The 13,979-nt window shown below is 35.3% G+C and overlaps 1 long non-coding RNA gene across 1 annotated transcript in view; it reads right to left on the bottom strand.

Annotated features, from left to right (window-relative positions):
* The window catches only part of LOC134550755 (uncharacterized), a 106,559-nt gene that overhangs the window by 89,848 nt on the left and 2,732 nt on the right, over positions 1 to 13,979 (bottom strand). The window contains exons 2-3 of the long non-coding RNA XR_010080417.1: positions 13,049 to 13,124; positions 8,334 to 8,420 (exon numbers count right to left, since the gene is read on the bottom strand). This is a non-coding gene — a long non-coding RNA (uncharacterized LOC134550755). The remainder of the gene's footprint in view (positions 1 to 8,333; positions 8,421 to 13,048; positions 13,125 to 13,979) is intronic.

Raw genomic sequence — 13,979 nt, 5'->3', positions numbered from 1 at the left:
TTAATCAACACACCAGAATTTCAGTAGCAAGAACCCCAGAATTCTATTGTGCTTTAAAGAACATCTCTTATTTGTGCAGTTTAATATAAATTCTGCTGAAAAATAAGCAATTGAAAGCAACCTAAAATAGCAGTAACAAATTCCATAGACTGAAGCACTTAAAATGTGCTAAATATGTTGGTGTTACAACACCTCAAGCAAATTTATAAGCAATTTCCTAGAATATTCCCTGAGTGTGAAGCTTGCAGTTATGAGGAATCCTTATTGCAGATTCTGGCCTCATCACACAGAGGTGCCCCCACCCCCAATGTTTGTAACAAAAAGTAAAAGCAAGTAAAACACAACAGAATGGATTTGTGAAAGAAAATTGCCTACCTGGCATGGTGTCTATTAGTACAAAACAAATAAATTACATACATTTTAGACAATTCCATAATTTGTACTCTGACAAAAATACAGTCAGTGGATGTCTTCTTACAGGTTAGGAGTTCACACTGCTGTAATATTTTCTTCAGTGCTAAAGAAAAGCTAAAGCTTTCTGATTAAAGGGTTCAGGGAAGTAAAAAGACAAAACACTTTGGGATATATTTGTCTGTCTTTATAGAGTTTGCTCATTTTGGCACAAGTAATAGTTGTTTACTCTTGAATTGCTCAAAGTTAATGGATGTCCTATGATGTCTGTCTGACTATGAGTGAGACAGCAGACTTCAGGAGGCCTTTATTTCCCAGTTTCTGGATGGAAGACACCACAAAGATGTAAAATTATTCCTTCTTTTCATGGAAATACTGGTTCTGCTCTGACCTTTATACAAGAGATACTGATCTACCTTCAGGGGAGTGCAATTAAAAAAATAAAGACTACAACATTAGAAATACACTAAACAGGTGGGAAGAATTCAGATATGAACTAAGTATCGTAACAGAGAACAATTAGAAAATAATATTCTGATGTAATTCTACTCTATTATATATATCATAAAATATGCAAAACTAAGATCATGCAGAAATAAAAGAATTATAACAGATAACTTTAAATCTCTCCTACAGTACACAGAGATGAGCTTCTTGTCTTTAAATTTTAAATCCAATCTTTGAAACAAAACTTTTTTTGCTTTAACAAATGTAAGCGACATTTTTCTTTATTTTAAACTTCACTAACTAGGCCTCTTAATCAAAATAACAGATATTACCTCATCAAAATAGAAAACACAATAGAAAATGATATCTTCATATTATAAAAACAAGAGATGAAGACTTGTATCTTCATCTCTCACAAAAAATATATTCTTTGGTATCTCTGGTCTCTTTTGTTATTAAAATTCAACCAGGACAGGAGCAGTGGTCTTCATGGGATGAAGTTCAATCTTTTGCCATTAGATTTATCTCTTCAGAGAACAAGACAAAACTAGAAAAACAGCTGAATACTCCTTGGTACAGATCTTTAATTGATAAGAATCAGTGATTTAAGTAATGGTCATAATAATGATTTATACCTGCTGAGAAGATAAGACTTTTTCCTCAGTACAATGATAATTTCTTGACTTTCAAAAATGTCATTCTCTGAACACTCCTGCTAACTCAAATAATATTCACTACTAACAAAGAAAGTAGTCTGATACTTTTACAGCTGAAAATCTCACTCCTAAATACAGAGTTAGAAATTCAAGTTTTTAAACACCCTAGTCATCCTCCAATGAAAATACTGGTTCAAATAAGAGAGGGAAAACAAATAAAATTGTACACCTAGGGAAAAGTAATTCAAAGCAGGTCTTCCTGATGCTCAGTATGATCCAACTGACAGTTAGAGTCACCAGTCAGGAAAGCAATCTTGGAGTCACCAGTCTGGTGAAAAGGTGACTGATGAGGAGCATGACTGAGATTTTACTTAGTAGTGAATGTGAGCTTTTTTGCCACATCCTGTACTTCTAGAAATAAGGGCCACTTGATAATAGAGTAGGAGATAATTTTAAAACAGAAAAGACAAAAAATATTTATTTACTCATTAAATAGTGCATTTCTGGACCATACAGCCATGGGCAGCTGCAGAGGCAGATGGCATTGGCATATTCAACAAGGAATCAGAGATATGCATTGACAACAGGGCCATGATGAAACCTAACAGGATTATGTTGGAACATATCTTCTCAAAACCTAAAGGATATTTCTGAATACTGGGGTTCTAAATGAAAGGAAGTATCCAGGCTTGGTGTTACATGGGAGGAAATACCCAGGCTTGAATAGTCTCCCCTAAATAGCATTTCCTGTCATCATTGTCAGAGAGAGCACCAACATAGATGATACCACCCCATAAGTAACTTCTCTACCTTCTAAGGCTTTTTTCTATTTTGATATGGGTTCCTACTTAAAAGATCCATCACCATCTCTACTTCCTCAGGGACTATTTCTGAGAAAGGGTGCTTTTCAGTGCTTTTGGGAAGGAATTTTAGCTCTTTCTGTAAAAATAAAAAGAAAGCCCAAAGAGTCAGAGGATAACTGAGACTTTCCACTCTCCCTGGTTCTCCCCATTTCTGCACCTATCTATTTCTTAGGTTTCTTTAGGTTACTGATCAAAAGAATGTGCCAAGACAACACTCCCATTTTATTGAGCCTAATCCATAATGGGTAGTGCAACAATCCATGGATACTGAAGGAACAATTCTTTTTAAACTGATGAGACATCTGTCTTTTCAGACCATACTGAATGATCTGAAATAATTTTGATTTTATTACCCTGGCTATTCAGTAAATCTGGCAATTACATATCTGAAAGTTTGGAAAGAAAGGCAAGCACATACTATATGCAAAATTTATACGCAATTCTGAAAACTAGAGTTGTCTAATTACTTATTTTTAAGAGATAATATTTGGCATTAATACTATTAATATTCTGACTCTCTTTGAGCACGTCACTAAAAGCAGGGATATATTTTTCCAATATTAATTAATGATATGTAGTTAGTAGGTAGTTTTTCCAGACTGTACATACTAGTACAACAGGAAATACTAGTACATACTAGCAACACAGGAAATATTATTTTTCTGAGGTCACACAGTAGATCCAGCAAAGGAAAGAGTTCACAGAGACAGTTTCTGAGGCTCTTTCATCTATCTCATTAAGCTCACAATTCTCATTTCAAATTATTTGTTTTCTGTTACATGAGGACTGGTATTTAGAAAGGTTTTCTTTTTTTGGAAGCAGAGAGCAAAGTAACTTATGTAGCAAATGACCAAGGCATAAACACTCCCAGCCAGTAGAAAGGTGGCTTTGGATTGTGCAAAGCAACCTCATTTACTGCACAAGCCAATTTACATCTGCAATTATGACAACTGTGGGCATAACTGATGACACATTTTAACTACCTCCTTTGCATGAACAATTATGTAGTTAAATGTGCAGTGAATGGCACCTACAAATTCAGAGCTGGAGATTAGGCCTTTTTAAAAGAGTTAGGCCTTACAAAATGCCAGATAATTGTATACCCCATAAAAGAGAAGAGGAGGTTTATTTCACTATAGTTTTTAAGAAAATGGGACCATTTAAGTTAATTATCTGTGTTGGCTCATTTGAACACCTGTTGGGTTTAATTCATCAACACCTGGCACCAACTGTGGGTAATAGGCCTGGGGGTCACTAATTGACAGATTATGTTGTTCATGTTTCTTTTTTTTTTTCATTTCAACTGTTTTTTTCTACTCAATTTTTAGTAAGCAAACTTTAGCAGGATTCAAGACAAAAATGAAGAGACAACCAGCTACTCTTAGAGAATGGAATAAAGTATTTTCTCCATGAACACATGGAACATACAAAGGTTGAAGCCTGATGAACACCCATATTCTGTGTATCTCACTGACATATACAATTTTAAAACACCAAGGAGAAGGACTCGTTGAAGTGATCATTTGCAAGAACTGTTCAATGCGTTACTCTGGAAAATTTTATATAGATATCTTAGGGGACAATAATTCAGTTATCAATTCAGGGGGAAAAATCTAGCTAACACTAAGAGCAGAAAACAGAACTGGAAAAATCTTGATTTATGATAATTAGACATTGAGACTACATTAATTGTTCCACTGAAAGAATTAAAATGTTGTAGAGGCAAAGAGAAAAACCTTCAAATTAGTTATGATACACAGTAAATGGAAGAATAAGATGCCTGAAAATAGTAAAAATACCTCTGATACTATTGGAAAGTTGAGAAAGCAAAAAGTCTTGATGTGTAGAGAAGCCTTAGAGTCTCAAAACAAGCCCAATGTAACTCTGGAATTAAAAACAATAAATTGACTCTGCTCCAGACTGCTCAGAACCGCCAGGGTATAGAGGTGCAGATGCACAAAAGATCCAAATCCAGAGAGCTGAGAAAATTTAGGATGGGGAAGTGAGACTCTAAGCAGATTTCTTCTCAGAATTGTTAAGCATCCTTAGGGATCTCAGTACTTCATTGTGTCAAATTTTTCAAGTCCTCACATACTTTTGGAAATGCGCTTAAATAATTTGCAGAACAGATACACAAGCATTTCGCTAAACTGGAGCTGCAGTTCAGACACAAGAGAATTTGAGCTTTAGGCATCTGGCTTCCTTTCAAAAGTCAATCAGAAAAGAAACAAGAAATCTCACATGCTGTACATGTAAATTTTATATTTTAGGGTCTTACTTTTCTTCTTCAGTAAAGCACACTTACATACCTGTAAATTTCACCAAAAATCACAGCAATAATACAGAATTTTAAATCAGATCTCACAATCAATGCGTTCAAAAGTTCTTCTGATAGAACTAAAAATCAAAACAGGAGAAGAAAAATAATTAAACTACTCCTCTGTCTGAAAGCAAACACCAACTTCCATTTAACCAGAGCTAAAAAAATATCAAACTGTCAAGGTGAGAAGTAGAGAAAATGGGGTAGAATATTCTTATAGTTAAAATCATTATAGTTAATTGTATAGTTGAGTACATATATAATAATATAGTATATATTAAAAATATATAAATATATATATAATATATATAAAAACATAGTTAAAATCACTACAATCCATACAATATATAGGTAGAAAATGGAATAGAGATTATTTTTTGAATGTAGCTTAAAGTAATTGGAAATTATAATATCAAACCAAAGTATATGTATCCATAAATATATTTATTGCAAAATTAGATTTACTCTATGTTTCACAAATATTATACTAATTGTATATGTAATGTTCTGTGTAGATAATGCAGAGATACCACATAGTGGTAACAAAGTCCTTGTGTTTCTTAGAAACCTAAAAATATTCTGCTATCTTATCATCTATTTGGCTCTAACTTTTCAGCAGATGTAAAAAGTTAAACAGGTCTGGAAAAGTTTTAGCTGGTACAGAGATCAGAATAATCAAAACCAGTAACAGGACTGCATTAATTAGTATTTCTGGTAAATAATTAATCATCAACCCTTGGCATAGCCCCCGGCCAAAACTCTATATGGTCTCAAACTGACAACACATAAACCTCCAGAGGTAGCCACTAACTTGAATTGAGCTTGAGGTCATTTGTTTGGCTGTAAGAACATCGTAACTTTTAAATTTAAAATTTTTATTGTTAAATTATTGTTCCGGAATATAAATTGCTGCACCTATGTTTGAAATGCCAGTTTCAATCACAGAGAATGACTTGTGACTTCATAAATTTTTGGTACAGGTGGTAGGGATTTCCTGGTGGGAGACTGTGGTGCCAAATGGATTTTTCTCCTTTGCAGAAGCTCATGTGTCACATGGCTCCAAGGGGTTAATTTTTTTACACGCAGAATTCTCTACATGATAATGCACTTTCATGTTCCCCATCTGGCTATTGTAAAATCACAGAGGCTGTGAAGGCACAAGCATGAAGTACAAACTGGTGTCCTGATTTTCAAGGGTACTGAGTATCTGCAACTCCTGCTGAAGTAAGGAGGGAGCCACAGGTGTTCCATAGGTCTGAAAACCGGGTTATTAGGATAATTTCAGGATAATTTCTTTAAGAATCTGGCATATTCTTTTCACTTTAGGTGTCACTTGAAGTCCCCATTTCATATTTTTATGGTCTTCTAAAAACCTAGGTTAAGTTTAAGTTCTGTTAAGTATAAGTTATTTTTAAGTTTTAGTAAGTTTAAGTTTTATAAAATTTAGATAACTAGAACTGGAAAAGCATTTAACACTGCAATATGTAATATATGTGAAAACCAGAAGCATCATGGGAGAATGCCAATAAAGCAACTGGGGGCTTCAGATGGAACATGCAGATGGCATGTGGAAGGTATGGCACAGGAGAAGATTCTCCTTCACCATCTGCCTACTGGAGCTGAGTAAATTTTTATAGGAGCGAGTTGGCTGTGTGGTGCTGAGGTGCCAGTTGGGGTTAAACCATGACAGCCCTTTTTGGTGCCCAGTGGGAGGCACAAAGGGTTGAGTAATAGACCAAACCGGCTGATCACCCACAGGAAAGGCTGAAGTATGAAGTCAAAATCACTGTCTGAAGCACTATCTCATCCAGAAAACTGTCCCTTAAGAAAGCAGCTAAAACTGTCAGATCAGCTGGAGGTAAAAATGGCTTCAGTGTATTTCCAGAGCTCATTTCTGATGGTTTGTGACCCAAGGATATCTGTAGACCTCAGAGTGCATTCCCTGGCATGAGGGAATTCTGTCATCAGCCTATCATGACCACCTCTCAACATTTAGAAACCATTCAACCTTGATGAAAAAATCTAAAATACTGTTCTGCATTGAAACCAATGCTTAAAGTTGTTGCACATTTACTGTGGAAGTACAAATGGAAACCAACTAATACAGGGTTGCATTTATAGGTATTTTGTAGATAAGATAACCAATCTGCTACCTACTTCATGAAAGAAAAACATTATTGCAAGTTAAAATCTACTGTGTCTGAAATGTTGTGTAGTGTGGAGAGAAGGAATGGTTTACTATGAACTATAGGAAAGGCTTGTTACATGCAATGATATTCATATGGAAATTTTTCTCAAGACCCATGAATATACAAGAGCGGAAGTCATGAAATCACATGGGTAGCAGTTTTCCATATTTCATTTTCATGAAGCAAGAACAGTGTGGTACTCATAGTATGGCAGGGCAGACCTGGATGAAAATTGCCTCGTTTTCCAGACCATTGTAAAGTTACACATTTGGTTGTGCCTATTCTCCCACATACAAGAATGCAACGAAACCTTGGGAAAAAAGCTTCCTGTTCAGCTCTACTCAATTAGCAGGAAGGAAGAAAGCTTCAGACTGGTTCTTTTGTAGAGGAAGGTGTGAGGCAAAACCAGTGCTCCATCTTGAACAGAGAGAACTATTCATTCTCCCACATACCAGAATACATTGCAGTGATTCACAGACATTTCTGTTTCTAAATGGTACAGAAGCCAGCTAGGGAAGAAATTAGGGTTTTCTATCATGGGTTATCTTTAAGTAGCAGTTATGTCTGTTCCCTCTCCTTTGATTTCAACTACAAAATAGCACAAGTGTTTCATGAGACAGCTGAAAGTTCAGTATTCTCACAGTGACAGGATGTGCAGCCCAGCCAGCAAGCTGGGACCTCTTCCAGCACTACATTTCTCCTGTCTTCAGAATCGCCGTGTAGCTCAAAGTTCTTTTTTTTCTTTTTTAATTAAGAAAAAAGATGTTTTATAATTGAATTAATCAAACCTGACCCAAACCCATACTTCCATATTATGTCAAAATCTATAGGAAACCAGGTAAAGTTGGTTTGAGCACGGAATACAGTGTAAAAATTCTCTTAGTTAACGTGTTTATCAGAAGCCCATGGGATACAAGCAAAACATGCTAATGGATTTTGGAGCTTTGGATCAGAACCCTAACAAGTGTTATGTTGCTTAGACTGCATTTTTTCAAATTTTCCAACCTACTGGGTTCCACTGAGGCAATACAGCAATTTTATGTACCATAAAAGTTAGAGGTACAATAGCAGGGAAAGAAATTGCATCTCTTCAAAATTCAGCTACCCACTGGTTATCAAGAAATTCATTAGCTGTGATTTGGTGAACAGCATCAACTTTCAGAAGTAGTTTCACAACTTGTTCTTCTAGGAACAAAAACCATGACTTTAAACCTCTCGTTTCTACGACACATTTTTAACTCTATGCTTTAATACAGTAGATCTTTCTTCTCACAGTGCTATGAAATTGGTTAACAATATCATTTATATCAATTTATTTTTAACATCAATTTTGCTTTTCAGGAAACATGTACTACTTAAAAGCTAGGAAAAATATCTCAACTACTGTAATTGTGGGATTCATTGCAATGTAGCCAACATTTATTCTGTGAGAGCATTGTGTACTTACCAGCCTTGGTAATTGTTTCCCAGATCAAATTTTTCAAAGCAGAGATCTTCCCTTCTTATTGGGTCAAAAGCTTTTCTTCCAAGCTTGCTATAAAAGGCACAAGAAAATTAGGGTCAGTGCATGAATACCTACTATTTTTCACAGCAAGGCAAAAACTGTGTGTTATGGGATCACTCTGAAATCAAAAAAGTTGGCAGGACTGGAAAAACTTCAGAGAACTCTACAAAAGTGACTCAAGTTCTAAAAATGTGTCTCTCAGAGAGATTTAAAGGAAAAAGGTTATGAGGTTAAGAGGTGATTTAATCTCTGTCACTAGGTATTTATAGAGGTAAAAGGTAAGTGCTATTCTATGGATTTTTAAGTAGCAGCCAAAGGTTTACCAAAAAACAACTGAAGTATCAGCTAGGAAATATAAAACTGAACACATACAGTATTTTGCTACTCCCTAATTCACCTACCCAAATCCCTTGGTTAACTTGCTGCCATTGTGTGCAGTGTTTCTATCTCAGAAATAATGTTTACAGCAAATACTGTGTACTTATCATTTCTTTTGATTCCACATCCAAGTAATAGCTTCCATCAAACTTCAACAATTCTGTACTAACAACCACTATATTGCATTGATAAGAACCATCAGTAGTTCATGGGCCAAAGTTTTTAGACTAGTGAGTTAATAGCAGTCACAAGAACTGAAACAACAGGCACAAGACAAAACAGACCACTCTCAATTTTGACACTGGAGTCCCAATCAGCTGTCTTTCTAATAACAGGATTTAGTTCAAACAAAAGTCATGGATGTATTAGAAGAATTACTAGATACTTTGATTCTGTAGGCTTTTATTCTGTAGCTTTTTTTAGATAAGTCAGATTAATCACACATAGTATGTTCTTGTATCCCTAAAGTCAACTGTACTGCTGTTTTGAACTCAGATCTCAATTCTTAAAACCTATAAAATGTGTTCCAGTCTCAGTCTAGTGTGCTATTCTTCATAGAGTAAGAATATATTAAAGCAATTCTGATTTGTAGAAAATTACAGAAAATTATAGAAAATATCCTTTTACTGCTCCAAAAGACATATTTTTAAGAACAAAAAAATAAAGCAGAAAATACTGGGAGAACCAAAGCAACATTTTTCAATTCTTCACTCCTTTTTTCTCCTATTTAGGTGTATTTCCTTTACCCGTGGTAGTGTGGCTGTTGCCTTGTTTAGACTCATCCAAAGTTATTTATCAGTAGAAATAGGATAATAAAAAAGAAATGTCAGAAAAATGTGAAGACCTACCCATAAGTGTCCATATTAAGAGTACATATGTTCATAAAAACATACCTCAGCTGCATTCTTGCTCTGTATCTATTTTCTGGTTTTTTGAGTAAAATATCTGAATAAATGTGGTATCTGTATGTTCAATTTAATCTTTCAGTGTCACCTGCTTCCTTTACACTGACTGTATTCTTAAAGATGTGGAAAGAATTAAATTAAAAAGGGAAATATACATTAAACTAAAATCAAGTGTATTCTTATAAAAAAAGTTTCAGTATCAGACACTTAGTATTTGGTTTCTCTGACTATGTAACAGCAGGAGTATTAACCTGAAACATCAACTCTAAATGATTATTAGAGAATAGACTTTGAAAGTAAGTATTGATCTGTGTTTAACTAATCACATAGAATGGAAAACCATATCATGTGGTCTGTGTTTTCAGTCAAAACTAACAAAGATTAAATTCCTAATAGATTTTACATCATACTATTCATGTGCAACTGACTTGCAAGAATTACATAGCATATACTTTCACTTTTTGTGACCATTTAAAACAAAGAAACAAAACAAAAGAAGCTTGTTATTCATCAAATAAATTATTTGCAACAAATAATTTTTTTAGTTCTATTCCCAAAACACAGAAGTAGGTACTGAAAAATGTACCTGTCACATCCTGGTGAAGGATGCCTGTCACTTTATATCAAAGCAAAATACTGTGTTTTTTCATTCACATGGTTTTAATTTTTAAGGTAAAACATAAAATTAGTATTTTGGTGGATATCCCCAAAACTTTTAATCTTAAAATATCTTTGACGAAAATTGTTGTTTTCTTTTATCCTCCAGTTCTCCTTCCCAGTCTCCCTCAGGACTTAAATTCACATGGAACTCAATTTAAGGAACAGAAAAGGGGCAGAATGCATTCATTTCAGGACATGATATCCTAAGTATTGGTTGATGACAATGCCCATTATTCTGCTATGCACAGATAGGACTAAATTCTCTCCAGACCAAGGCAGTGACAGACAACAGATAACTTCAGCTGAAGAAATCAAGTTAAACAGGTGAAACATATCACATGGCACCTTGAAAATCTGTGAAGAAATTTTCTGTGCCTTTAGAAAGGAACAAGAATTACCACACCTTCTTAATAGGTTTCTTACTGCTGTCATGCAGGAAGTAATTTATTAGGCATCCCAGGCTTCTTCAGGTTGCACAAAGGTTTTTGAGAACTACTGTGGGGGCCAGAGCACACTTGGAAGAATGAGGAAGAAATCCAATAGTGCAGATAGCCCAGGAAAAAGAATCCCCTGACCCTTTCCTATTAGACAGCAGAACATGGGCCACACTCTCAGAGCGTGACAGGCAGAGCTGCTCTAATCCTTCAATGTGCTGGCACACTTCTGTATTTTAATGGATTCTCTTTTCTGCTGGTTACTATTGTGGATGCTTCCATTAGTATGTGTTAAGATAGAAATTAAATGAGAAGTGTAGAGTACACTTTAAATTGCACATAAAAATCCACCAGGCTGGCTTTGCCCCACTGTGCAGAGGAAACTCTGAGCATTAACAGAGTTCTAGAGTCACCTTGGGCTTGTGTCCCCCATGTAGGTGCAGGCAGAGTCTGTGGTGGCAATAACAGCCCTGGCACCTATGTGGAATATGCCACCTGCATGGCCAAGGGAACCGGGGCACCAGGGAACTTAGCAGGGAAGCATCAGCTGGAGCCAGGAAGGGTCAAAGCAGGGCTGGTAGCAATAATGTCTCTAACAGTATCCTTAAGCCCATTAGAGGAGCACAAGCTATTATTCAGGGTGGGAAGAAAAGCAATTTGCAAAAGCAGAATTAAAATCAGAAGATGATCTTAGGGCTTTTGTATTACTGTTTTCAAATTAAGCAATAAAAAGGAGTGTGAATTGCATTCTATTAATTCATACACGGTGTTTTCATTCTTGGGTAGTCAACACAACAAGGGGTGAATTAATGCTACTTTGTTCTGACACTGTTGTGATTACAAAATGCTAATTTTAAGAAATATTTATATTGCTAATTAAGGAAGAAGGTCAGAAGTTCTAAGCTCCGACTGCAATCAACATAGTTCACTGCTCTGAATTTTACAAGTTCTGAGCTGTGAATTGTGCTGATTGCAGGCACAGCTCCGGATTCTTATTAGCCAGTCAAACCACCCCAGTTCTACCAAACATTTTATAATATATTCTACTATGTTGTACAAATCCTACTATGATGCAGACATTAATATCATGAAGTACAACAATAAAACTCAATCTGTATCAGCATAAATTGTACACATGGATTTTAGAAATAAAAAGATGAATAAAAATAAAGGCAATGAAGCTATGAGCACTTCATTGTGCTGACACAAGAACAAAAGTGAGGTAATTGTACAGAAAAGAAGCTGAGGAACCAAAATAAAATGGAAGGAAAAATCAAACTAAGAAAATCCAGAAAAGAGGAGGTTGTGAAACTGTGTCTGTATCCACATTCCATGTACAAAGTCTTAGGCTATAAAATAAATCAGCTGTATGCAACAGAAGCAAAGCAATCAAAGAACAGAACTAATAACCAATTAAATCATGGTTGTGGTGTTCCAAAACATTGGCATTAAAGCATTATCTGGTGGTAACTGAGAGAAGAAAAACACAAAGTGGGGAGAAAAAATGTGCAAATGTGTTACGACAGAAAAGCATGCCTGAAAAAAATGTGACATTTTAGCTGCATCATATGCACAATAATTTACATCCTTTACAAGAATTAATTTTCAATTACTGGGGTGTCTTTTCATATTTTTTAGCTAGTATAGGTGGGCTAAGATTTTTCAAGGAGGAATAATTACTTTGTAGCTGAGACAAGCGTTCTAAATGATGAAAGACTTCAATATAAATACCCATGTAGCCTTACAAATGTAAAGTTTCATTTTCTTCTAGCTAACTAGTAAATTTCCAAGACATATAGTTACCTGTCCAGGTATACCTGGCAGCCCTGGAACAGAGTTCCAGAGTTAAACAGTTACCACAATCAGAGATGGAGGAGAAAGGCCTTGCACAGGAAGGAATCACACAGTTTGTGTGATCCATGTCAAAATTTGACCAATAATCTGTAATTTAACTACTCAATCCTCATTTATAGATCCAGAAAACAACGAAAAAGAGAGGCCTAAACTCTCAGTTTGATTTTATGGTGTTTCACTGTAATAATCTGTTATTTCCAGATTATTTAGTGGTCCATAAATCAAGTACTCAATTTTTAATTTTGAACTGTATCATTTACCTAATTTTCCATAGAAACTTTTATTGTTTACATACAAGCAATTATAAAAGCTCATTATTTTGTGGAGATTTAGCACACAGGCTTATTTTTTATTTCGGTGCAAAACTGTAACTACTTGTATTATAAATGGGTCTGTACATTTTATATGACTTTTACAAGCTACTTACAGCATGTACATAATGACACCTGTGCTCCAAATGTCTCACTGTTGGCTGTAGTCAGAGGCACAGATAACTTCATGGGCTGCCAACCAAGCAGAAAAAATAGTATTAATAATAGAAAAAAAAACTTTTAAATGCTCAAACACAAAGCACGAAGAATGTGCTGATGTGGTATAATTTATTCCCATATGTAAAGAGGAACCAACAGCAGATGTTTAAATGAATAATGTACAGGCCTTAACAATTCATGCTGATGTGTCCTCACTTTTATCATTTAGCTGTTAAGAGGGTGGTGACATTGTGACATTAGCTGTGTGATTAAACTTAGTACTCTTCTTCTCCACAGTAAGTTATTAAAGCAGCATTCATAACACACTGACTTAAAGTACTGCAAGACATCACACGAACTTGGTCTTCTACCAGAAATAAAGGTAGCAATAAGAACAGAGAGGGTTTGCAAAACACAAACACTCTGTTTTCTTGAACAAAGATGATGTACAAAATTTGTGCCAAAATACTCTCAAATAAAAATTTTCAAACCCACTATTTCAGTCCCAGATTAAAATTCACAAATTAGAACCTATTCACAATTCACTTGATATTATTTCAGTCACATGTCAGAAAGATGCTGCTTTGGGGCCATCTCAGTGAGATTTTAGCTGCTGCATCATGGGAAACGTGGTGGAGTTCACAGCAAGATCTGTGGTTTTTAATTCCAGAATCAAAGGAGCTGACATACTAAGTCCCAGGAAGGAACAAAATATAAAAACCTTCACACAATGGGAGGGGAGACTGACAGTGAATATTTTACTTGGTGCTGTCCCACCAAATCAGAAAAGCCTGTTGAACTGTGACCTCAGATTTTTTTATGTCTTAGGAAGGCACCAAGCTTCAAATATCTAATTATTATGACAAGCATCTTGAAATGGTTAACTTA

Source organism: Prinia subflava, chromosome 5 (genome assembly GCF_021018805.1).
Source record: "Prinia subflava isolate CZ2003 ecotype Zambia chromosome 5, Cam_Psub_1.2, whole genome shotgun sequence".
Lineage (NCBI taxonomy): Eukaryota > Metazoa > Chordata > Aves > Passeriformes > Cisticolidae > Prinia > Prinia subflava.
Note: the sequence above shows the minus strand (reverse complement) of the source record. Positions and strands in the feature narration are given on the sequence as shown.